Source organism: Canis lupus, chromosome 17, assembly GCF_048164855.1.
Source record: "Canis lupus baileyi chromosome 17, mCanLup2.hap1, whole genome shotgun sequence".
Taxonomy (NCBI): domain Eukaryota; kingdom Metazoa; phylum Chordata; class Mammalia; order Carnivora; family Canidae; genus Canis; species Canis lupus.
The window spans coordinates 5,211,845-5,237,787 of NC_132854.1; the positions used below are offsets into that span (position 1 = coordinate 5,211,845).

Genomic DNA, 25,943 nt, shown 5'->3' on the forward strand with positions numbered 1-25,943 from the left:
TAATAACAATATCCAGGGTGGGACCCTGGCTTGGATCCTAGGGCAGAAAAAAAGGATGATGGGGGGTGGGTGGGGAACTAGTAGGTGTCAATAAGCTATTATATTTATTTAAAAATATTATTCCAAAGTGAATTACCTGTTTTTGAGAATTGTGCTTCAGTTATGTGCATCATTATCATTAGGAAAAGCTGGGTGAATAGTATATGAAAAACCTTTATACGCTTTTTGTAATTTCTCTGTAAGCTTCAGGTTCTTTCAGTGGAAAAAAATAAATATATGTCTGTGTGTGTGTGTGTGTGTGTATAAATATATGTTTCTTGACTCACAACCTGATCTGTTAGATTTGCCCAAGCTCCAGTGCATAAATATAGAAGTTTTGACTACAGTTGGGGACATGTTTGGGTGGATAACAGATGGCTTTTACTGTAATAAGGGCTCCCTTTAATTGTTCAATAATTCCTCAGAGAATTGGATATCATTGTCTGACCTGTGTGGATCCATGGAGATATTTATAAATGTGCCCTGTTTCTCGTTTTTCTGCTAATGTATGCACAGTTCATATCCATGTGGCTATAATCCATTCGGCAATAATTCATTAAGTCTGTTCCATGTTGCCATCTGTTAGATAACTTCAAAAGTCATTACCAAAATATAAAAATAAGTCTGATTATTAAAGTAGGAAATTATGCACTAAACAAGTTTAATTCCAGTTTGGATTCTATCTCCCAGGCTGGACTGCTTTCAGAGTGTTCCTCAGTTGTGCTGGTGGCCATTGCCTTTCTATAGAAGTTCTGAGATCCCTTGATTTCTTTCCCCCTTTCTCCTTGTGAGTTACACTTTCCAAAATCTAGCCTTTGGGGGATTTCTGGCTATGTCCCTGGGTAAAATGTAAAGATAAAGTTACCTGCTCCTTTTAATATCCTGAGGTCAGATACCCTCCTCTGTAAGTTTCAGACACAGAATAAATTTCAGCAATATACTTTATTTTAGAGACAAGGCAGTAAGACTCGGGTAGATGAACTGTACAAGACCTCAATGATTTTACTAGGAAATTGAGAAAAACACTGTTTCTTTTCATTATCAAGGCAGTCATTAAGTCATTCATTCTTTCATTCATTCATTCCTGTTCATTCATTCATTAACAAACATTCATCTTGTGTTTCCAGGTCCTCAACACTGGAGGTAGGAACAGTGAAAAGACATGATCCTTTTTCCCCACAGAGCCTCCAATTTAATGACAAAGGAAAACCAACAGTTATAATAAAGCCCAGAGGAGATTCACAATAAAATCACAGGCAAGAGACCCATTATACAGACTGAGAAGGTCGAGGATACTACACAACAAGAATTTCATTTGTATTTTCTTTTTTTTTAATTCTTTTTTTAAATTTTTATTTATTTATGATAGTCGAGAGAGAGAGAGAGAGAGAGGCAGAGACACAGGCAGAGGGAGAAGCAGGCTCCATGCAGGGAGCCCGACGTGGGATTTGATCCTGGGACTCCAGGATCGCGCCCTGGGCCAAAGGCAGGTGCTAAACCGCTGCACCACCCAGGGATCCCTCATTTGTATTTTCTATTAGAGGTCTAATAATCCATGAAAAATAATACTCTGGCCGAATGTGGGTCTAAGGGTGGCTAATAATGCTGCATGAATTTTCTAACTTTCCCCCAGACACCTGTTGCCTGAGTGTGAACTGGAGTTAACACCTGCCGCTGCTCATTTGCAGAGGTGGCTTGTCCTTGACATTGGAGGAGAGCCCTTGAACTAAGGACCTCCACCCTCCTTTGAAATCTAATCTGCAAACACTTCCAATCACTTCACCTTGTTTTGATCAGCTCCTGCCATTCTTTAAGATTCTATCTTTATTCACTTTTTACCTGGTAATTGCCTATCTCCCCCTGTAAAGACCTTAACATTTATACTCGTGCTGTGATCCGGAAGATTGTGTTACAAGCCAGTCCTTACTACCTATTCGTTAAGAGAGTGAAATCCAGGTATCAGTGGATACCCTTGCTCATCACTTTAAAGTGAAATGCTTTCTCTTAAGATGTTCCTCAGTGTAGGTGAAACCAACTTGAAGAGCTTTACAGAAATGATTTTTTCTGGAGCAATGTTAGTGACAAAGTTAGCAACTAAAGCATCTCCATCTTAGATCTGGTTCCTCTCTTAATCGCTCTCGAGGAGCATATTATTTTACTTTCAGAGTTCTGGTCTCACTGATGAATATTCACCAGATAGCCTTCTAAAAGGTAGCCAGCCTCACAAAATTAAACTATGAACAAATTTAGCTGTAACTTTTGTTTGTTTGTTTGTTTTAGAGAAAGAGAGAGAGGGGGTGGGGAGGAGCAGAGAGAGATTTTTAAGCAGTCTTCACACCCAGAGTGGAGCCTAACCTGATGACCCTGAGATCACAACCTGAGCCGAAACCAAGTCGGGTACCCAACCAACTGAGCTACCCAGGTGCCCCCTAACTGTAATTCCTTTTTAATAGCATTAAGTCTAGGTATCTTCCAGTTGTTCTTCTGACATGTTCAAAGAAAATGAAAAAAAAAAAAAAAAACCCACACTATAATGGATTACAACTGAAAATGCAGTTGGATGCATTACAAGGACTCTATTGGCAGTGTTTCTTGGCAGAGAAAATACAGTTTGGGGGACTGTTATTAATTTGATGATATTGTGCAATTTTTTGTTTCTTTCATTAATTCGTGTCTTATTAAATTAGATAAGAAAATGTACATAAAAATGGAAATAGAGCCAAATTGGCAATGTTTTAAAAAAATGTTTTGAGTGTTCCTGGTATTTTGCTTAATAATTTTCAGAATATATTTTGGCAAGCTACTTTCTTTGGTTCTTTAAGCTCTTGCATTTTAAAGGAATTCAAAGTTTGTCTCAGAATTTGCACTGAGAGTTCAAAATACCAACTTCCAAAGTGGAACTGAAATAACCAGTATTTTCTGTAAGAACTTTTGAGAAACTTTTAAAACAGTGCTTCTTTAAATAATCAGATTTTGACAGATGAGGGTGAATTTCATGTCCATAGGGTTTGGTTCTAAAAGAAAACTATAACATTTGATTTAAAAAAAAAAACAATAATGTAGTTCAAAATCAAAGTAATTCAATACATATGTTTGTTTTGCTGCTGAGCATCCATCCCTCCTGCTCTTCCCCATCCCCTCCTCTGCTCCCTCCTCCTCCTCTGCTCCCTCCTACCCCCCCTGTTTCAATAATCTGGGAGAGGTTTGAAGCAACAGAGCAAGAGAGCCAGAACAGCAGTGAGAAGGATCTCCAGTGTCTCTTACCGAGGGTGAAAAGATGGTGTGTTGTATTGTTGAGTGAGGAATCTTCCAGGGGCAGTGCCTGAGACACTCATTTGCAAGGATGGGAGACTTTGAAGAGATGTGCCTGAAGAGACACAGGGCAGGGATGACAACTTTCTGACCTCAGACATGTTTCTCGAACTCTTGTTTCTGTTTCCACATCTTTAAGATGAGGATGCCAGTAGTCCTGTCCGGGAGATAGCATTGGTGCGGATTCTATGAGTTAGAACGTGGCAAATGTTCAGAAGAGTACCCAGCACATGTTACACACTAAATAAATACCTGTGAAATGAAGAAAATTGTCAACAAATTTTAGTTATTATTGTGCTTGTTGCCACCACCATTACCTAGCTTCTACAAAGTTCTACAGCTGGTATGGGATATAGGTCTGAGTTTGAAGTTTGGATCTGATATTTCATGACCATGTGACCATGGGCAAGTTATGTATCATGAGGCTCAATGTAGCTATAATGAATGGGAAAACATTGCCCTCAAAGAGTATCAGGATTAAATAAAATAATGCAAGTCAAAAGGAAGAAACAGTATCTGAGCTCTGATGGTAGGAGTGTCACCTTCCTCCTTCACTTCCTCCATCCCCATGTTCTGAGACTGGCCAGGCCCCCAGTGGGCTGAGACTGGCAGTGGAAATCCCTCGGGTTAACTAGACGGACAACTGAGCAGCCACCGGCAGACCTGATGACAGTGCCTGGCAGACACTGGCTTACCTCGCAGTAAAAGAAGGTAGAGGAAACCCTGTCAGTCCTGTGTAGTAGGTCAGGTGGTCTAAGATGAGCTTAAACCCTCTCGATTTCTCTGCTAAACTTGCACCCTGTGCCAGAAAATATCTGTGTTTATTTTTATATAAAATCAAAAAGTCTTTCCTCCAAGTCTTTAAACAAAATTGCTTTTCCAGCAAGATGCTTTGTATTCTTTGGTTTGCTTGGGTTTGTGCCCACTAAAGCCTGGTTTCTCTAAACAGGAGCTTCTTACAAATGCATATTCCCAGGCTCCACTCCAAAATTTCCATGGGCCAGGCCCAGGAATTCACTTTTTTTTTTTTTTGTTTTTTTTTTAAACAAGGGCATATGGGAATACTAAACAGGCCCGAAATGGGGATGACTCTATTAATTGCCACTGGTTGCATTAAGTCAAATTTTTTCTTCCAGAAGCTTTTTGCTGGCTGTTGTGATAAAGCTCAATCCAATGCCAGTGAGTGGGAAGCAGGAAAATAAGAATTGGAGGCTGCCAGGAAAGTGTTTGGTTGTCTTCAGTCTATGATAGAATATCATGAAATAGCAAAATCAATGTATGCTTTTCAAAGAATCAGACTCCAATAGGGACAGGGTAGCTATGGTGAGATACTGCTTTTCATTGATAAATTTCAGTATCCTGTATTGAATTGTGTAAGAAGTTAAAATGCTTCAGGACTGTGTTCTATTTGGAAATTAAATCAATTTAGAAAATGTACTAATTGTTACAGTAAAATATCTGAGATATTTAATTGAGATAAATAGACCATTTTTTTGAAAAAATATTTTCTTTACTTTTCTAGATACCTAATTTCTAGATATCTCAAGAGATGAGTAACTGAAAATCTTTGGTTTTAAAGGTAACTTCAGGTTATCCTTTATCAATATAAATCACATCAATGGGGACTTTTATTTCTTATTATTAGTGCTTTTATTTTATTTTATTTTATTTTTAAGATTTAATTTATTTATTAATGAGATACCCAGAGAGAGAGGCAGAGACACAGATAGAGTAAAGCAGGCTGCCTGCAGGGAGCCCCCGATGTGGGACTCGATCCCAGGAGCCTGGGATCACGACCTGAGCCAAAGGCAGATGCTCAACTAGTGAGCCACCTGGTGCCCCAACTTAGTTTTAGAAAATGTTAAATCAGATATAGTTTGTCATTTGTTGTTCACATCGGTATAGCTATTGGATAATCAGCCTCCAGAATAAAGATATACATTTGGGGAGAGGATTTTACATATTTGATTATATACTTGAACTAGTCAGGAAGCATAATTAAGCTACAAAATATGGCACAGTAGACACCGTGATGCAATGATAGAAGTATAGTATAGCTGATTCAGGGTAAGCCTCAGCCAACCAGGAACAAGCAAAAGCCTTGTTCCTGAAATTTGCCTCACAGTCTGAACTGAGGACTCCAGGACACTCACACCTTCGATTAGTAACTATTTCCAATTGTGTCAGTTAAGTGTGACTATTTTTCCTTCTATTGAATGACGTGCAAATTTGAAGATAAACTCAGAAATCTATGCCAGTCTATAAAAACTACAGATGATATGTACGTAAATATATTTAAGTAGCACATGCCTTGATATCAATTTCTTTACTTAAACTATAGCAGGTTCATTTTAAGATAAAATATTGATACAGAAATACTTTGTTTTTTAATTAATCCTTTTTTAAGAGAAGAGGGAAATACCTTGCTTACTTAAATCACTAGAACAGGTTTCATGATATGAAATTAACCACCATAATTTGTAACAAGATGTATTTCAATTTCCTGTTGCTACGAGGAAGTGAGGTGGCGAGGAAGTTTCTGAGAGAGGTGCTACTTAGCAGTTTCAAAAGCTTAATAAAAGAATTCTATCAATGAAGTCTATTGAAGTCCAAGCATCCTGACTATATGACAATTCTGTCATTATCTTGTCAGAACACGGAAATGCCAATATGCTGTTACCTGCCTGCCACCCTTTTCTTCTGAGCATCCCTGGGTAAGATCATGGTCCAAACTCTCCCACATCTGAACAGCCTCATTATTGCGACTGCTAGTCCTAAGAAACGGCTTGAGTTTTAAATGCATTTATTCTTCATACCTATTCGTTCACACTTTGTGACTCATGGAATGGCCATATTTCTTTAATGTTCTTTTAGTCATTGAAGCTTCTATATTCCAAGCTATTCTGGTAGAGTGCTGGTGACGAATTCATCCAGGAAATAGCCTGTTTTATCCCCAAATGGCTCTCAGCTGGATGACTGCAGATGGAGACTGATGGATTTGTGTGTGTATACTCAGATGTCTACACTCCCTGAAAGGATTAGTAAATTTGGATCTGATTATCTTCTAGTTCACTGGTCTTTAAACTATCAGTAAACAGTTTTGAACACATCCCTCCAATAGGTTTGTGTATGTATTCATACATAGCATGTCATATCATAGTATTCATATGTTACAAAGGTATACCATGATATGCCTCTATAATGTATACCTACATTATACAACAAAAAGAACAGAAAATTCAAAGTTTCAGTGAATTTATCAACTCTTTCATTGAGTATTTAAGAAGCACCTGTTTTGTGCCAGATGCTATTCTAAGTGGTAAGGATTCAGCAGTGAATAGGACAAACTTTGATTCTTCATGGAGCATGTATTTTAATGGGTAGATAAACAATAAATACATAAATATATGACATAATGCTAGTGATAAGTATTTTGAAAAACACATGGTGTTTTTCAGAGCATGATGAGAGGGTATTATTTTAGCTAGGGTGATCAGGAACTCTTGAGTAAAGTCTCTAATAAGCAGAGGGAGGGAAGAATAGTATTTGAAGCAGAGGGAATTGAAAGTAGGAAGACTTGAGAATGGGGGATGGAATGAAGGTAAACATAATTTACATATTAATAGTTAATGAGCTGCTGTAAGGAGAATGAGGGCATATGTATATTTCACATGGTCTTTTAATACTTTGAATCTTTTTGAGCGAACTGCTTGTTTTGTCTAATGGACTTATCATTTTTTCTAACTTCAAAAAATAGCTAACAGAGAACTCATACCAGGAGTAAGAGAGTATCACTGTGTCACTGTTTTCTTTTATCTACACATAAAATATTTTCAGATCATATATTTTCCTACCAAGACATAACACTAGTCTGCTATTAAATATGATTTATATTGGTCAATTGAGGTATGACATCAAGTCTTTTAATAACAGTTATGAATTTTGATTAGATAAGATTATTTTATGATAAAAGCATAGAGTTAGTTGTTAAAATTTTACATTTGTTATTTTACTATTCAATATTAATACAGAAAGACCTAGAAGATAAGGATCAAGTCTTTGGAAGTGTCTGTATATCACTGTGAAATTATTAGAACCAGAAACACACAGAAGCTTAAATTTATTAATAATGAGCTGTACAATTTTAACAAACATCAGAAGGTCATTTAGGTTAGGATACAAATCTCATATTAGGTAATCAGAATTCCATGTGATGTAACAAACCTGTCTTTGAAAAAAGCTCTGTGAATTCTGGAAGAAATCTGAATTGCTTGCTCTTTGTTTGACCTGTTCAGAGTATCAGAGGGGCCCTAACAAAATAAAAACCCAAACTTCTAAGACAGCAATTGAGAAGCATAATGATATACTAGCTTGTATTATGTATGATTTGTGTACATTATTGCAGAAAGGGAAAACTCTAAACTAGAAAGTGTTTATAATGCACACTCATAGAAGGGGCCAGATTGATTACTCGATAGTGTTATATTTGCTGTAATATTCCACAGACAAAGTCTGAATCTGTACCAGAATGGTTTTCCAAACAGCATATGTTGATGGATTGTAGCAGAGATGGAGTGAAGACTATAGTTATCAGATATTTTTAGTTACTAACAGTTCTTATCAATTCTACAGCAAGGTAATCACTTCACACCTTCCTAAGAATATGAATCATCTGTGTATGTCTATTTTTAAAATAATTCATTGAAGTGAAATTTATATAACATAAAATTAACCATTTTAAAATGAGCAATTCAGTAGCATTTTACTGCATTCACAAGGTTGTATAACTACTACCTCTATCTACTTCTAAAATCTTATCATTGCTCCAAAGCAACGCCCTGCATACGTTAATCAGTTTCTCTCCTTTCCTTGTCCCTGGCAACTACCAATCTATGTGTTGTCTCTATAGATATATCTATTCTGAATATTTTATATAGAATGAATCATACAATATGTAATCTTTTATGTCTGGCTTGTTTTCCTTAGAATAATGTTTTCAAAGTTCATCCATGTTTTAACATGTGTCAGTAATTTCATTCTTTTTTATGACCAAATAGTATTCCATTGTGTATATATGTGTGTGTGATGTATGTGTGTGTGTGTGTGTGTGTGTGTGTGTCCCAATTTGTTTATTCATCAATTCATGGGCATTTGAGCTCTTTCTGTCTTTTGGCTAATGTCAGTAGTACTGCTACGAATGTGTGTGTACATGAATTTGGTTATCTGTCTCCAATTCTTTTATTAGTAGGATATATGATAATTCTGTGATTAACTTTTAGAGGAAACTGCCAAACTTTTTCCACAACAGCTGAACTATTTTACATTCCCACCAGCAATGAATGAGATTCTCTATTTTTCTTTGATTTTCCACAGATTGATTATAAAGTTGGTGTGGATCTCTTTGAGTTTATTCTACTTGGAATTTTTAGAACTTCTTAGAAGTATAGCTTGATTTATGTCAACAACTTTGGGGACTTTTGGCCATTATGTCTTCAAATATTCTCTGTGTCATTTTTCTCTCTTCTTGCCTTCTGGGACTCCCATAATGCATATATTGATTAACTTTAAAATTTCCCATAAATCCTTTAGGCTCTGATCATGTTTCTTCATTCCTTTTATTTTTGACTCCTTGGGCTGGATGCTTTCAATTGTCTCATCTTCAAATGAACCAATTATTTTTTCTGTCTGCTCAAATATGTTGTTGAACCTCTCTAAGGAATTTTGCATTTCAGTTTTTGTACTTTCTGCCCCTTAAATTTCTATTCCATTACTGTATTAGTTAACAGGCTGCCATAACAAAATACCATAGACTGAGTGGCTTAAACAACAGAAATTTGTTTCTCAGTTCTGGAGACTAGTAAGTCCAAGATGAAGATGCCAGCTAGGTATGTTTCATTCTGCAGTATCTTCTCTTGGCTTCTAGGTGGCATTTTCTCTCTCTGAAGGTACATAAGAACTCCTCTTTGTGATTTCATGAAGAGAAACAGAGAGAACTATCTGGTGTCCCTTCTTATCCCATTAATCCCATTGAGAGGCCAGAATCACTAGGGACCAGGTTGAAAAGAGGTTCCACATCAAGTTTCTGATTAGCTAACAAGTTCACCAATTTTACCTCTATCATTTATCTTCTCCAGGCCATTCTCTCTGCTGTAACCCTAATCTAGTCTTTAAATGAAAGCATTATATATTTTCTTAAAGCACTTAGTGCTGAACCCAATGGCATTGGTAGCAAACACTCAGTTACTGCTATGATTATTTACTCCATTGTTTGCCATATAAGTTAAGCCTGGCCTCAAAAGTCTTGTCTGGGGGATCCCTGGGTGGTGCAGGGGTTTAGCGCCTGCCTTTGGCCCAGGGTGCGATCCTGGAGACCCGGGATCGAATCCCATATCAGGCTCCCGGTGCATAGAGCCTGCTTCTCCCTCTGCCTGTGTCTCTGCCTCTCTCTCTCTCTCTCTCTCTCTCTCTGTGACTATCATACATGCATAAATAAATTAATTAATTAAAAAAAAAAAGTCTTGTCTGGGATAGAATGTTGGTGTTGGAGCACCTGGGTGGCTCAGTCAGTTAAGCATGAGACTCTTGATTTCAGCTCAAGTCATGATCTCAGGATTGTAAGAACGAGCTCTGCATTGGGCTCCACACTTGGCATGGAGCCTGCTTAAGATTCTCTTTTCCTCTCCCTCTGTCCCTTTTCCTGCCAGAAGAAAAAAAAAATACTATGTTAATGATGAAAACTTGGAGTTTGGATCGGGCTGGTCAAATTAGCAGTGTTAGGTATGTAAGGTTACACCTAGATAGAGTCTACCCTTCCCTGGGTCCTCCCTCTTCTTCAACTAAGGTGCAACAGTTCAGCTGACAATTCAGTCAGTATAGAGTGAAAGCCTTCTGTGTCAGGTTTAAGGAAGTCAGGGCTTTAGACTCCTTGCCTTCATATACTTGGACCAAGAGAGATACCTCATCATCACTCAAGGGTCTAAATACTGTCATTTTTTATCATTTCTTGCTTCACCACCCTATTCTATTTCATTCTGTATCATCGGGCTTATAGCAGGACCATGGTTACTCTAAAGTATTCTCTTTGCCTCTTCTCATTTTATTTCCTCTAATTAAAATATTTTCCCCTCATGTTCAAATTATGCCAGATGGTAAAGGATCAGCTCACGTTCCACATTTTCTGTGATGCCTTTCCTGCTCCTTCTTGCTACAGAAAGAACCTCATTATTTCAAGAACTCCCATGGCATCTCTTCTGTAAAGCTCTTATGGGATATATCACTGTCAACCTTGTACCAGAGGTATTTGTGTATGTTTCTTATGTTCCCTGTTATTTTGGGAATCCCTTAAGAGCAGATTTTTTTTTTTCTAAAACATCCTTATATCCCCAAAGCACCTAGCAGTATTTGCATGCTGCAAGCACTCAATAGATATTTTTGGAATAAATTAACATTTTTGCCAATGAATATATGTCAGGATACAACACTAATATAGACATAGACCTTTATGTTTGCATGTGTATAGAGATACAAAAGATGGACATGCATCATAGAACAGTTCATAGAGAATATTAAGTGAAATTAAGCAAATATATAGCTCTGCTGTGGCAAACTATCAATACGAAACACTGCAATATTCTATTTCTGATCACATGCCTTTTTAAAGCCAATTAGGAAAACTAAGGACATGGTATCTAGCTGTGAGACTTTTCAGTTTGAGATGTAAGTTCTCATAGTTTCCAGGGACAAGTGATACAAAAGACAGATACAAAATGGAGATTGTGGGGATTTATGATAAAACAGAAGAAAGATAAGACTGCAGGTTGCAAAGAAGCAAGATTGGGTGGGATTTTTTAGAACAAGGAAGCATTTTGTAGGCAGAGTTGAGTGGGTAGAGATGGACAGATTAAAGACAGAGGGATAAAAAAAAATAAAGACAGAGTGATAACAGGATAATTGATGGTGCAAGGTCTGGGAAGAGGAGATTTCAAGAGCATCTCCGGAAAAAAATTTACATTAGAAAGGGTTGAGAAAAAAAAAAAAAAGAAAGAAAGGGTTGAGGAATGGGTGAGGAATGGGGCAGCCATTTCTTCCCTTGTGTCTGTAGGAAGTAGAAAGCAGATGAATGTTTTGAGTAAAAGAAGAAAATTGACAGCTTAAATCAAGATGGCCTTGATCTCAGTCCAGTTAGAGGCTGATGTAGAAATTGTGAGGTTAAGAAAGTGCAGATAATTTGTTTAAAAAAAAAAAGTCCTAAAAAAACAAATAGGCAGATGAACGCTTGAGAACAGATGACATTCATTTACCTTGAATCCAGTCACCATTTTTTTGCGGACTTTTTCTGGTAACCTTGCTGCAATGTTGAAAGGGGAATTTTATAACATGGGAAGTTTAGCTAAATATGTAAAGCAGATAAAAAAAATTCCTATATGCTCTGGAAAACATTATTCAAAATATTCAAAAGTTAATGGTTTTTGTTAACTCTTCTGCTTCTTCTTAGGCAGTCATTTGTAGCTTAATAGGATCAGGTAAAAGTATTATCATTGTGAGATATAAAAGAATAATAACAAATCAGTAGTAATTAACTGTTAAGTGGTTTTATTTCATATAAACAAACTATTTTATTGGGCACCCAAAATAAACGAATATATTCAGAATATCTGGCATTCTTTTTTTGCTCTATTTTAGATTATGAGAAACATGATAGACTCACCCACTCGTTTACTTATTCATTCACTTATTCATCATGTTATTGGAACTACTGAGTGTCAGGAAACATGAAAGCAGTGTCAGAGAGAAGGAGGAGGAAAAAAGCCCCGCACAATCCCTAATTCCAGGGAGTTTACTATCTGATGTCTTATATCATCTTCTTCATGTATTTGCTGCATGGACAAATATCAAATAACACAGACTTATTAAGAGTGTTTCTAATTAAAAAAACAAACAGACCAAGCACTATGCTTGGGCAGATAAATGGTAAGGCTAACATTAGATCAGGAGTTTAGGAAAGGCAAAATTCAACATTGAGTACAGATCTATTTTGAGGATGAATGGGTGTATAAAAGACATAAAACAACCTACCTAGTAACTGACTCTTTCCTTTACTAAATACACTCAAAACCACAAATTTACATGAATGACAAGTTGATCATTAATGTGACCTATTATTAAATGGGTAACTGATATTTTGTGACACATTTTTTAGCATCTTATAGAAACTTACCATTAATCATTGTATAAAAGGAAACACATCAGATGCCTTTGACCAAATTTTCTCTTTAATTACTAAATCAGCAAAGTTAAAGGCATAAATATAGTAATGATATGGTAAAAATATTATACACTGTAAATGGGAAAAACAACATTTACTTAAAAAGATTCATAGGAGGATTACCTGATGATGGTGAAGGGCAAATTATGTAAAACACTTACCATCATATTCATTTCATTTGTGAAACTCTTACCAACTTGCTTGTTCTCTTAGGGTCATTTTGATTTGATGCTTATAATTTAGAATATAGTTTAGTATATCATTTCCAGAAGCTCTCTCATTGATACTTTTGAAATTACAGGTCAGTAGAAAAAACGCCTGGCATTAGTTGATAGACGTGGGTGTGGACCAAAGTAGAAGTTAGGGAGATGGAGGAGAGAGCCAGAAATAAGAAACCTAGTTACATCCTATAGGCATTGGTTCTAAAAGCCAGTTTCAGTAGTAGAATGAGTGACTTCTAGTAGCCATTTTCCAGTGCAACATTAATGAGAACCTGACAGCCAAAATCCAAATTTAGAAACTGATAATGACTCTCCTTGGCCCACAGACAACTTAAAACCGCTAAATCTTGACCAAGGGAAGAAATAGAAAGCTTCCCTTCTGGGTAGTTGAGTTTTAAAAGGAAATTGCCTAAAGTAGACATGAATATGTCATTCTTCCTTTTCTGAGAGAAGACAATTGAGAAGAATTCAGAAGAATTTATTATCTAACTCTTAACATTGTATGCTGGACACTAGAAATTGTGGCTTTATTCATAACTAGGATAATTGTTTAGAAAAGGAGAGACTTGCATAAATAATAAGCCATTTTTTAAACTGTAGCATTCAATAACGGTTCTTAGTCATTACAAATGACTTTGTAATTTTAAAGTAATTAGTTGGAAATTTTCTAGTTGATATCCACCATACCTTATTTCTAAATCACAGTAGAAAAAAAAAAAACAGTTATTTTAAATTACCAGGAAGCTCAAATAATTTTGTAGAACTGAAAAAAAAAAACCTATAATGTGAATGCAGTGTTCTGTATCTCCTATAACTTATTTAGAAGAAAGATAATTTAATTTTGAAATGTTTCTTGAAGAATATTCTTTTATATTTTTCTCTTCATTTCTCTCTTCATTTATTTCTTTAAAATATACTCATTAAGTTCAAAAAAAGACATCAATATTTTTAGCAAAAAAGAATTGGCTAGCTAAGTATAAAGATAGCTTTCAGATTATACAATGTTTTAAACTTTAAACACCAACACATAAATTTAGATTTCTTAAATTTATGAATGATGCATTTATCTCTTGATGTAGTTTGGGAAAAAGCCTAATTTTATGTCATAATCTATAGAAAGCTGGAATGGAATATGTTGGTTTTCTTTATAATTGTCAAAAGAGGAGGGATTAAATATTTTTCTTTATTGAACTAGACTTGCAGAAAGGTGACCTTAAAATAGCTTTTATTAGACCCAGAATTTATGATTTTATGTGTATGAGTTTCAAGGTCAATTTTTTTTTTCTAATTCTTCAACATTGATTTTACATTTAAGTGGTTGTGTGCTAAATCCATTATGGCCATGTTAGCCTATTATTTCTTACTTTGCACATGATCTAAGGGGACAGAGGAATAACCCAAGGGAAAAAAAAATGAGATATATGTTTAAAAGGTGCTCTGAGCATGTTTCTTAGAAAATTTAATTTATTTGGGATATGTTCATGGTAGATCACCACTAAGGAGACCCCATGACCTCTGTTTCCTGATATTCATACCCTTGTATATTTCCTCCTTTGAGTGTGAACTGGACTTATGTCTTCTCTATAATAAGTAGAACATAGAGGAAAGGATGGGATGATATTTAGGAGATTGGAATAGAAACAGACAGTAGCTTCCTTTGGGGCTCTCTCTTGACTCTCTGGTGCTAAGGGGAGCCAGATGCCATGTTATGAGCAGCCCAGTGGAGTGGTCCCTGTGGTGTAGCAAAGAACTGAGGCCCTAGTCCAACAGCTGTCAAGGAACCGAGGACCTTGGATTAACAGCCCTTTAGAAATTGAAGCCTGCAAAAACCATATGAGTGAGCTTGGAAGTCAGTCTTTCAGCCTCAGCCTGGTCTTAATATACTGAAGGCCTAACCCACATCTTAACTACAGCCACATGAGTAATGTGTTCAGGTTTAGCAAATAAAAATACAGGACAGCCTGATGAACTGGAAATTCACATAATCAAAGGTAACATTTTTCAGTATAAGAATGTCCCATACAAAGTTTGACACACACATACTTATTGTTTATCTGATGTTCAAATTTAATCTGTTTTTTGTCAGGCAGCACTAGACCTGAGCTGTGGTGAACTGGAGGCATAACTAGGCACCATCAGATTCCTGATCCCTAGATACTGCAAGATAAGAAATATTTGCTATTTGAAGCCATGAAGTTTGGGGGTTATCTGTTATACAGCAAATGTACTAATGCATTATCTTATGATTAGATAAAGGGTCATACAGGCCTGCAAGGTAGACCAAATTGATTGACATGTGTTTTAATTGGTCTCACAAATGGCAACTAATGATTATGCCTTTATTTTACCTATCTCAGTAGGATAGAACACGATTATTACTGTGGGAATGGGAGAGACACATTACTTGCATTTAAGTACTACTGACTGAACACTGTCGTGCTATTCACTGTAATATTTCTCAAACCCTTCCCTTCTTTTCTCTTCTTGCTTTTTCTCCTGCCAACCAGATAAAGCAAACCCTATCAATTCACTTGATCCACTGCTGTGGCCTTCTAATGGCTCTCCCTGCCAGGATGCTTCTACTTGCCTAGGGATTCTCTACGATGCCAGGGTCCATCTTCTTAAATACACAGTCATCATACTTGTTTTCCACAACCCAGAGATTGGGCAGGATAATATTTGGACCAGAAGTAATGCATCCTAAAAATATGGCTAGTCTAAACTTTTGTTGGTTTTGTTCTGCCGGGTTGTCTTATTTCCTGGTGTAAGAGTTACCAAATCATTCACCATACACCCATTGCGATAGGAGTTCCATAAAGAATGGCTCCGTTGTTACCTAAGTATGTGAAATGCAGGCTGTCACTCCCGATGTGGTATATTCATGACATGCAGCAGCAAGGGCCAATACAAGCTTTGTGGATATTTATTTAAAAAAATATGCAAATTCACCAGTACAAAAATTTGTTTTCTTAAGATTTTATTTATTTATTTGACAGCAAGAAAGAGAGAGAGAAAGAGGGCACAAAAAGGAGGAGTGGCAGGCAAAGGGAAAGGGAGAAGCAGGCTCTCCACTGAGCAGGGAACCCCATGTGGGGCTCGATCCCAGGACTCTGGGATCATGACCTGAGCGGAAGGCAGATGCTTAACCGACTAAGCCATCCAAGTGCCTCCATCAGTACAAAATTGTGTACGAAAATTAAAGATTGGTTAAAATTAAAAAATAAAATAAAATAAAATAAAATAAAATAAAATAAAATAAAATAAATAAAATAAAATAAAATAAAATAAAATAAAATAAAATAGGTTATCAGACCCCTGGAGATTCAGGTCTTTTTCTTTGGAGAGCTCACTAGAGTGATAGTTATTAACTTTATTGGTATTGCAGACTCCATTGAGAAGTTAGTAAGCATGATTCCTGTCCCCAGCAAAACGCAGGGCAGTGCTCCCACAGAAATTTGTAAGTAGTTGAAGGTATTCATAGGACACTTCAACCTATGTGGATTAAGAAGCATAATCTCACTTTATGCTGTGAGATCTGTGATCCTGGGACTCAGCAGGATGTCTGCTCAGCACCTCTGTTTGGAAAGTGCCTTGTCCACTCTCAGTGACTGACCCTGCTTTACAATGGATTCCAGCTAAAGGAGATTAATTCCCTAGAAATTGGTTTACATTCTTCTTTTTCATAATTCTTCTTTCTTATGTCATTTTTCTTTCTTCTGGGCACTATCACTTTGCAGCCAAAAGACAATAAAGATGTTTGGTGTCCCAACTGAACATTTGCAATTCTCCTTTGTAATCAAGTTGAATGTTTGTCTTAATGACGTTATATGTTAATCCTTCAAATGGAAAACAAAAACTTTATATAATGTGGAAATCATCGCTTTCTATTTGGGCAGATAAATGTGACAGTGGCTTCTTTTTTCTTGTCTATTGAGTAAAAATACAGAGGCAAAGGATAACACTGTTCAATATAATTTTTATTATCAAATAGTATGGTAGGACTGATTTACTGGTCCAATGGTGGAAACTTTACAGTAAATTTAGTAACCAGAGTTGCATAAATAAAAAGGCACTTTATACCTATTGAAAATAAAAATATTATATTTATTTACAAAGTTATTTTCACTCATTAATTAATGTTTTTTTTTTTTCCCTGTCATTGGTGTTAGCAGGTCCTTATGTTTCATTTTGCAATTAGGCTGGGATGCAAGTTTCAAAGACCTTAATCTTAGTGCCGTAAGCAAAATAGGAATTTATCACCCTCTCAGATTAAGTGGGCATAGGCAATTAGAACTGGAAGGTAGCTTTATGGTGGCAGGGACCTCAGCTGCCCCTGTGGTTGTGCCACACATGATTGCCAGCATGTTCATGTTCAAAGATGCTCTAGTGGTTCCAGCTATTACATCCATCCGCGAAGCAGCTGGAAGAAGATGAAGGCAAAGAAGGCATACTTGTTTCCGTAGGGACACTTCAAATTTCCTGCCTGGTTTCTCATGAGGAAATAACTTAGATCCCATGATATATATCTAGTTACAAGGAAAGACAGGGAATGTGACCCTTTAGATGGAAGAGAATTCACCCAGTTAAAATGTGATGATATCATGCACATATGTGTATGAGAGTAATGATGGTTTATTTTAATGTTTTATCTTAAAGTCAATCTCAGCATAGACTTTTAAAAATATTTTATGACTGAGGAAAAGGAATGCAGCTGAAGCAATGAGCTGCTAAAAGAGATATTCCTGATACGTGTGTGTGTATATATAATTGTGTCTGTGTCTGAATATGTGTGTCTGTGTGTGTGTGTGTCTGTATGGTGTTTGTGTGGGTGTATGTGCATGTATTTGACAATTTTATAAATATTTTGCAGAAGGAAAAGTTTAGAAACACAACCTAGCCAATAAATGATTTGGTAAAATAAAAGTGACACAGTGCACTCAGGAGCTTACCCAGAAATAAAATCTCTCTGGCTGCAAGTGACTAGGCAATGTTTGAACCCAATGCTGAATTGATCATAATGAAATTTAATTCTAAATCAATGTAAAATCAAGATATATTTCCTGTTTTTGAGAAAAATAATCACCAGCCAAATAAGCCAGTCCTTTCTAATCTTTGGTTTGATCCTTAGTATGCAGCACATTGAAAATTTGGTCAAAACTCTGCATGTAACTTGTTTAGAAGAATTAAAAGATAACTATGATTTTTAAAGCCTGATGAGGTAGAAAGTTCCATTCTTGTTATCTGCCGATAGGTGAATGAACAGAAGACATGAAGACCCTCTGTGAAAAGTCTCATCCTTACTAAATCATGGCTCTTCTTGTGGCTCACTCATTCTTGGACATCGCAATGTGCATGGGTGGTTGTTTTAAAAACACTGTTGTGTGTTTGTAGAGCTAGCCCTCCAAGACACGCTGCCACCTAGGAACTGGGACAGCTTAGAACAATTCTATGTTGTGTGTTGTGTTGTAAAAATCTAGTACCATTTTTAAATTTCTGGGTAGAAGTCCTGCTGGCAGAGGGGATGCTCAATGCCATTCTCAGTAACAGTGTTCCCTTTCTAAATATTTCATGCTGATCTATTCCCATGTAAAAATAATATGTAATTGTTTATGTGTAAAAATAATACAAAGAGATCCCATGTGCCCCTTATTTGCTTCCCCAGTGGTATTATCTTGCCAAGTTAAAACATCGCAACAAGAATATGATGATAATGCTATCTATCCATCCTATTATGTTTCTCTAGGTTTACTTGTGCTCATTGGTGTGTGTGTGCGTGTGTGTGTGTTTATTTGTATACAATTTCATTGTACGTGTGGGTTTGTGTATACACCACCCCAGAAAAAGCACAGAAGCACAGTTCCATCACAGGCCTTTTTATAAGCCAGCCCCACCCCCTTTAATCCATAGCAAGCATTCAAGCAGATCCCTTTGATTCCCTCCTTTATCCGTCTGTACTTTTGTCATCGCTTTGCCCAACTGTACCTTCATTGTCAATCCTTATTTATCTGTGGTCCCAGCTAGACTGTAAATTCCATGTTGACCCTGTATTTCCAGCACCTTCCATATGGCATGAGGCAAAGTAGGTGGTCAATTAGCATTTATTGACTCACTGATGGATTCTGAGGGAAAATGAAAGAAACAAGGTGTGGTGGATGGAGCCTTGCCGAGGAGACAAGTGATTAGCCCTGCAGTGAAATGATTGATTTGTGGAGCTCAGATAACCCTTGTATAAAATAAGGCAGAACAGACCTTGAAGCAGTGCTTGTTCAGGTAATGAGCTGTGTAGAAAGTTGAACTGGTTGGGCTCTCAGGTTGTACCCACCGTGTCAGAAGGGAAGAAGCCTGATGCGGTGGCCATGCCTCTCTCTGGGGGGGCCCTGTTCAGACTTTAACGTGGTGCTAGAATCTAGCCTGAAGAAAAACTGCCTTATCATTGAGCAATAGAAGGGAATTTTGTTAAAATTCATATAGCTGATTTTGTGCATAATTATGGCCCATGTTCTGTCTTTTTTCTCCCCCTTTTGGATAGTTAGAAATTGCAGTGTGGTGTGCTGTGAGGTTGGTCAACTTCCGGCATGTGTTTTTCCCATGATGCTACACTTCTGTGTTCATAGTTTAAAAATAGATGATCTATAGAGTCATATTATGAAACTCTTCAACAGGTGAAGTCCAAACATAAGAGGGTGGAAAACTTAGAGCAACGGGAAAAAAACTGAGTAAGAAGGAATCAATGCCAATAGGGAAAGCAGGTGTTTGGACAGCGGTGTGAACTCCTTTTTATCAGCTGTCTTGGTAGGCATCTATTTGCCAGGATTGGTGTGGGCAAAGTGCCATGTTAACTTATAATGAAGAGCCTTGTATCCTTTTGCACACTAAAAATGTGATTTCTTTAATTTCAAGAGGATAAATAGGGAAATTTTTTATATTTTAAATAAAATATAAACACAAAATATGTATGAGTATTTTGTACCCATGACAAAATCATGAAGTTGCTTAAAATCTATGAGTCATACAAAAAAGAACTTTGCACGGGAAGAGAGTAGAATTATATGGTATCTTCAGCTTGCTTATAGGATGTGTATGTTATCTTGTCTAGGTCACTGGCACTCTCTCTTTTGCTGGATTGCTTTGCAAGAACATTTAACCTTTCTTTGTCTCTTTTGCTACTTTTAGGATTAGAGTTGATAGCATTTGACACTACTTCCGGGAAGTATGAGAGGATAATTCAGAAAGAATCTGAAATACTGATCTTTCAACACTTTAAAGAAAATCCAAATACTATCCATCTCATATTTTTGTAATTCCCTACAGTGAAACTAAATTGCTGATTTCTTTCTTAAATAATACTTCAGAAATTCTTAAATTATTTAGCTTATATTTAAACCTCTCCCTTGTGGAAAAAAATGACAAGAGTTCCAAGATATCATGGGAAAAATAGCTTTGTATTCAGAGACCAAAGGAATTGTTATAATTTTTCTAAATATGTTTCATTTTAGAAAATGTCAGGTCTATGGCATGCCTTCAGATTAATGTTTAAAGTGAATTTTGACATTTAACAGTTGAATTGAAATAAAATGCAGTGAACTACAAAGTATCGAGGGATATGTTAATTAATAACCAAATTCAGTAATGTGGCTAGATGGAGAATAATAAAGAAATTCAACAAATCATTGAGGAAAAGATCAACAATTCAACAGCATGTTGGAAAAAGCACAGGCAGTTCATGAAAGAAAAATAACTGGACAACACCAGAAACTATATTTAATCTCATCATAATCAAAGAAATAGGTAATATAACCAAAATTAAATCACTTTTTTAATCAAGCAGTTGGCAAAAAAAAAAAAAAAAAAAAAGCTGGATGACACTAGTTTTCATAAAGGCATGCTGGTAGCATTTCTCTAAAGATAAAATGCTTTCCAACCTGGTAGGTAATCTTTAAGGAATGTCTCCTGTAGAGATACTTCGTGAACTGCACACAAACCTAAGTGCAAGTCTATGAAGTGCAACAGGGTTTGAAGGAGTGAAAGATCAGAAATTACCCAAATGCCCAGCGAAGAGGAAATGATAGATTAGATTATGAAATATACGTATGGCATTAAGATGGGTATTGTATGATCACATTAATCTCTAAGTCAGCATTAACCAAAAAATGGAATTCAACAATAGAATTGTAACACACAATGTGATTCTAGTTATGTATTAAAAATGACTATTGCACAAACATCACCTGAGTGGCCACACAGGTGCATATAAATGTAAATGCATCGAGAAACAGTTGGAATAACTGGTCACCGGAACACCAAACTAGTCACCGCTGTTCCTTCTAGAGAAGGAAGTGGGACATGACATTGGGTCAAGGTAGATGTGGTTGCAAACAGCATGTTTGTCCTTTTTAAAATCACATTACAATCGTATTTATAAAAAAATATATTTTTTTTTTGTAAAAAATATTTTTAAATGCAAGTGGCATCGTGGACTAATTGTGTTAACAACAACAATAAAAAGAAAGCGGCATTAGTCCAGTTGATGATAGAGTGTATAAAGTTTGCAATAGCAGTAGTGATGATATAAAGCAAAACAAACCAAGCAAATATTTCCCGTCACTCGAACTGGTAAGTTGCCTCCCTTGTGTGAGATCAGGCCTTAGTTGCATCTGAATTTGCTAACTGGTTTATAAACAGAATTGGGGTAGTTACTTCAATTTAGTCAAAGAAACATATGCTTCCCCAATGAGTTTCTAATAGAAACCAGTTAAACGAATTTAATCTTTAAAATGAGGGACGCCTGGATGGCTCAGGGCGTGGTCACAGATCCTGGGATAGAGTCCCGCATGCGCTCTCTGTAGGGAGCCTACTTCTCCTTCTATTATTCTGATTTGCTCTCTCTCTCTCTCTCTCTGTCTCTCATGAGTAAATAAATCTTTAAAAAAATAAAATGTGATGAGAAGCAAATTATTTGTGTATATAAACTAATGATTATAAACCAACATTTAAATTATTTATCTGAAATGACCTCAACAATTATTAAGAAATTGACAACAGAGTTAATGAAAAAAATCAGTAATTCACCACAACTGAAAAAGTCTTTTAAGTTATTATGGAAAATAAGGATTATAAATACATTAAAAGCAATGGTATGTTTCTCACATTTGGGGGGTTCCAATATCATGAATGGAGAAAAAATTTAAACACATTTTCTTTTCAACTTATTTTGCATCTGAATCTGCCAAATGTACTCTTCATTATCAAGTTAAATCTGGCCAGAATTTCATAAGGAATGGTCAGCTATGTTTCTAATTCAATGGAAGGATTTACATTGGTTATTGCTGTGAGGTATCTGTGAGTACCAGTTAGGCATGAAGGGAGGCCTTAAGCCTTGCCCACATGGTTCCAATCTATGGAAAGACCTAGAATAATTTTTATAGTAAAGTGATATAATAGGATGGTACCTATGGACCATTAGGAAATAAATGGAGTATAGAGGCCATAAAAATATGTGGTAGTCTTCATGTTCAGGAACTTGAGTGACCCAATAAGTTTTCTATAAAAACCCAGCAAAGATTCACAGAATGGTTGCTGTGAGTCCACTGAAGCAGGTGTGTGTATAAGTGTAAGTACACAAACGTATATACATTTGTATATGTGTATACGTGTGTAAGCATATATATATATATATACACACACACACACACACACATATACACTTGCATATGTGTAGGTATATGTGTGTGTGTGTGTGTGTGCCCTTATTGTCTTTTTATGGACTGTTGGGAGACTATACATTTATGCATAGAATATAGTTTAGCTGCTAGACTAAGAACCCTCCAAGGGTGACTAGCCAACCTGATCTGCCAATAATGATTTCTAGGATGTGGGACTTTCCTAAAATCCCTGGTAGACCTGGTAGACACCCTAGCCCTTCCTGGCTTTTTTTTTTTTTCCTTTGCTACCCACTTAAGGTCATTTTTCCTGCTCTTAAACATTTGGCAGAAGAGCCTTGTGTCATCTCATTATGAGCATCAACTCTGTAATGCTCTTCATTTTGCCCAATACTTCTACATTGAGCACCACATGCAAATGGTACAATTATAATAGATATTGTAAAGTCACTTGTCACTTTGATTTTCGTGATATATTGAAGTCACTTATGTACAATGTCATGATCTTGCCCAAGAATGAGGGAGTAAGCCCAGGGCTATGCCACTCAGTACAGTACCGTCATGTATTTTTGCCCTGATAATATCAGAAATATATGTTAGTCGAGAGCATCAACCCAGTCAGGTAGCCTAAATGATATAGTTTTATAAACAGTACTTATTCCTATCATAATGTAAAATTTTAGCGTAACTTAAATTTTCTGGTTTGCTGGGGTAAACAGTTGTTTTCTTTTGACTTTTAGAAGTGAATGTATATGGGCACCTGGGTGGCTCAGCTGGCTAAGCATCTGCCTTCGGCTCAGATTGTGATCCCAGGGTCCTGGGATGGAGCCCCACATTCAGCTGCCTGCTTAGCAGGGAGTCTGCTTCTCCAGCCCCCTCTCCCTACTGCTCCCCCTGCTTGTGCTCTCTCTCTCTCTCTCTCTATTTCGTTCTCTCTCTCTTTCTGTCAAATAAATAAATACAATCTTAATTTAAAAAAAAAGAAATGAATGTATTCATCTGGGGAAATAGATCCCATGGAAGGGACTGCTGTTTTGGTTTGATGTACAGAATAAGCATTATCTGAAAAGAAATATGCAGTTTTCATATGTTCTTGCTTTATTTGTTATAATAGGCAGAAGCTTGCTCAATCTTATTTATTCCTTAATGTGCTAAGCATGTAAGTAAACAAGGAAATAAATTAATAAATGTGATTTATTGTTAGGTCACATTATTAGTGCATTGAAATAAGCACTATTTTTGTTTCATTTTAAAATTCATTTATAAAATGTAAAGTTAGATCTGACACAGCGAGTACAAAATGAGTTAAGTGCAATGTAACGTTGAACACTGGGGAGCATTAATCTGGGTTTCAGAAGTTAATGATCTAGCTATCGACAAATGATCCCAGAAATGCTTTGCAAAGATACATGTGACCTAGATTTTCATGCCCAGATACTTTGTTGAAATGGAGAGAAAAATAGGAAAGCCCAATGCCTATAAAGCTGTGCCCTGAAATTTCCACTTTGAAGCTGCAATGGTCAAGCTATTTGTCCTCTGGTATATTTATTACTTTTTGTTAAATGATAAGGGATTTATTTGCTCAAGTAACTGTATATCTAGAAACAGTTCAGTCTCTGAGCTCAACTTAATCCTGTGGTTCCTGCCCTATTCTCTGTATTTTGTCATTTTCTCAGCTGTGACCTCTGTATGTGTTGACTCAAGGACGTCTTGTTGCTTTCCCTTAATTCTGGATTCCTTTTTTTTATTCCCTTCGACCTTTTAGCCCTGGTTCTCAACACTGACTTTTACTACCTGACCACATATGCTTCACTGTTGCTTTGTTCCTTTCTCCCAGTCTCTATGGGTATTTGTTTTGCAAACTTCCTTTTGTGGCTTCCTGATGGAAACTTTTAGCATAATGTGGGTTAGAACCCAATTTTCTTGCTCTGATGATCTCTGGGTCTTGACATGAGAGTAGGGTTTTACAGAATTACAGGCTTGGTATTTGGATAGGGACTAAATTATTTCTATCACAAATCTTGAGGCCCTAAGTTCCTCTATTAAATGATCTTCTATATAGACTTTGAATACTAGCCATTTATATAATAAGACATTTATAAATATCTCCTCCCATTCCACAGGTTGCCTTTTAGTTTTGCTGACTGCTAAGGAAGGCACTTGATGTGATGAGCACTCGGTGTTGCATGCAACTGATGAATCACTGAATTCTACCGATGAAACTAATAAAAAGAAATGATCATATAGTTTCTGCCTAAATCCTTTTAAAGATAGGGAGCTCAGGGTACTTTCTGTCTGAGAGCTTTCCTGTGAGCACCTTCTTCTTTCACCTTTAAACTGAAAGTTAACTCCCTGAAAATAGCACCTGGAAATTTTAATTTAGTATTAGACAAGCACAATCCTGTTTCAACATGAACATCCTTCAATATTGAAAAGCAACTTAGAGATCTTTCACTGTCTGTGCCTTGATTCCATAAACTATTCATAAATATATTTCCTTTCATGGGTCATTCATTATTCTAGTTCCCTTGTTTTTGGATGCTTTTCACTTTGTCAATATTGGGCAAGAATTTAACACAATACTCTTTGTGTGGTGTCATCAGTGAAGAATAAATCTATAGTATTATATCTCATCCTGGTAACATCCTCTTCTCCAAGAACTCCAAAATCAGCTGGCATCTTGGTGTCCATATCATCCTAACATCACATCAAGCTTACATAATTAGCTGCAGATAAATCACACCTCAGGTACTTACACAGCTGGGTTTTAGACTTATGAAAGGACTTTGTATGTATCCTAATTAAATTTCACCATGGTAGATTTTACCAATCTTTCAAGCTAATAATGATCTTCAACTCAGAGGCTATTAGCTCTCTCTTTAGCTGGAAGAATGACACACGGAAACATGAAACATTTTGTTTTACCTTGAATTTCAAATGCTTGAGGAGGCATTGGGAGTGGGATTTTGCAGTGTAAAACCAAAACAAACAGAAACAATGTCTATCTTGCCTGACACACTGATTTAGTGTCCTCAAGTTAAAAAATACAAGCCTAGAATAAAAAGTAATACTCAATTTTAATTCATTTAATTCATTAGAAACTATTATCATTTAATAGATAATTAATATCATTTAATATATTTTGCCTAAGATCTGAACCAGATCATCTTTGCAGTCATTTGCCATTGCCCAAAATGATATGCCAGGTTGTTTCACAAAAGTATATTCTAGCAGGAAGCAAATCATCTTACTTAAAAACTTCTCCAGTTCAATATGCACTAGATTAGATTCACTTAAATATTACTGCATATGTGTGTATATATTATATTCATATCATATAGAAGCTGTGCCCTTTACCACTGATTACTACTAAATTACATTTCCCTCTGAAAAGGAGCTCTGTAACTTGCTAAATGCATCCAGCAAAGCCCAAGTTGTTTAGAGCTA

General features: G+C 36.3%; 1 protein-coding gene and 1 long non-coding RNA gene across 8 annotated transcripts in view; one reads left to right on the forward strand and one right to left on the reverse strand.

The window, feature by feature from the left end:
* Nucleotides 1–6,204, reverse strand: part of LOC140607846 (uncharacterized) — a 46,607-nt gene extending 40,403 nt beyond the window's left edge. For 2 of the 5 annotated variants that reach the window (XR_012009756.1, XR_012009755.1), the window contains exons 1-2: nt 6,036–6,204; nt 3,304–3,603 (exon numbers count right to left, since the gene is read on the reverse strand). This is a non-coding gene — a long non-coding RNA (uncharacterized lncRNA). Of the gene's footprint in view, nt 1–3,303; nt 3,604–4,046; nt 4,151–6,035 lie in introns of all 5 variants that reach the window. The other 3 variants (XR_012009754.1, XR_012009758.1, XR_012009757.1) reach the window with 2 other exon arrangements.
* NALF1 (NALCN channel auxiliary factor 1) overlaps nt 1–25,943 on the forward strand; it is a 625,228-nt gene that overhangs the window by 518,975 nt on the left and 80,310 nt on the right. The gene's annotated exons all lie outside the window — the stretch shown is intronic.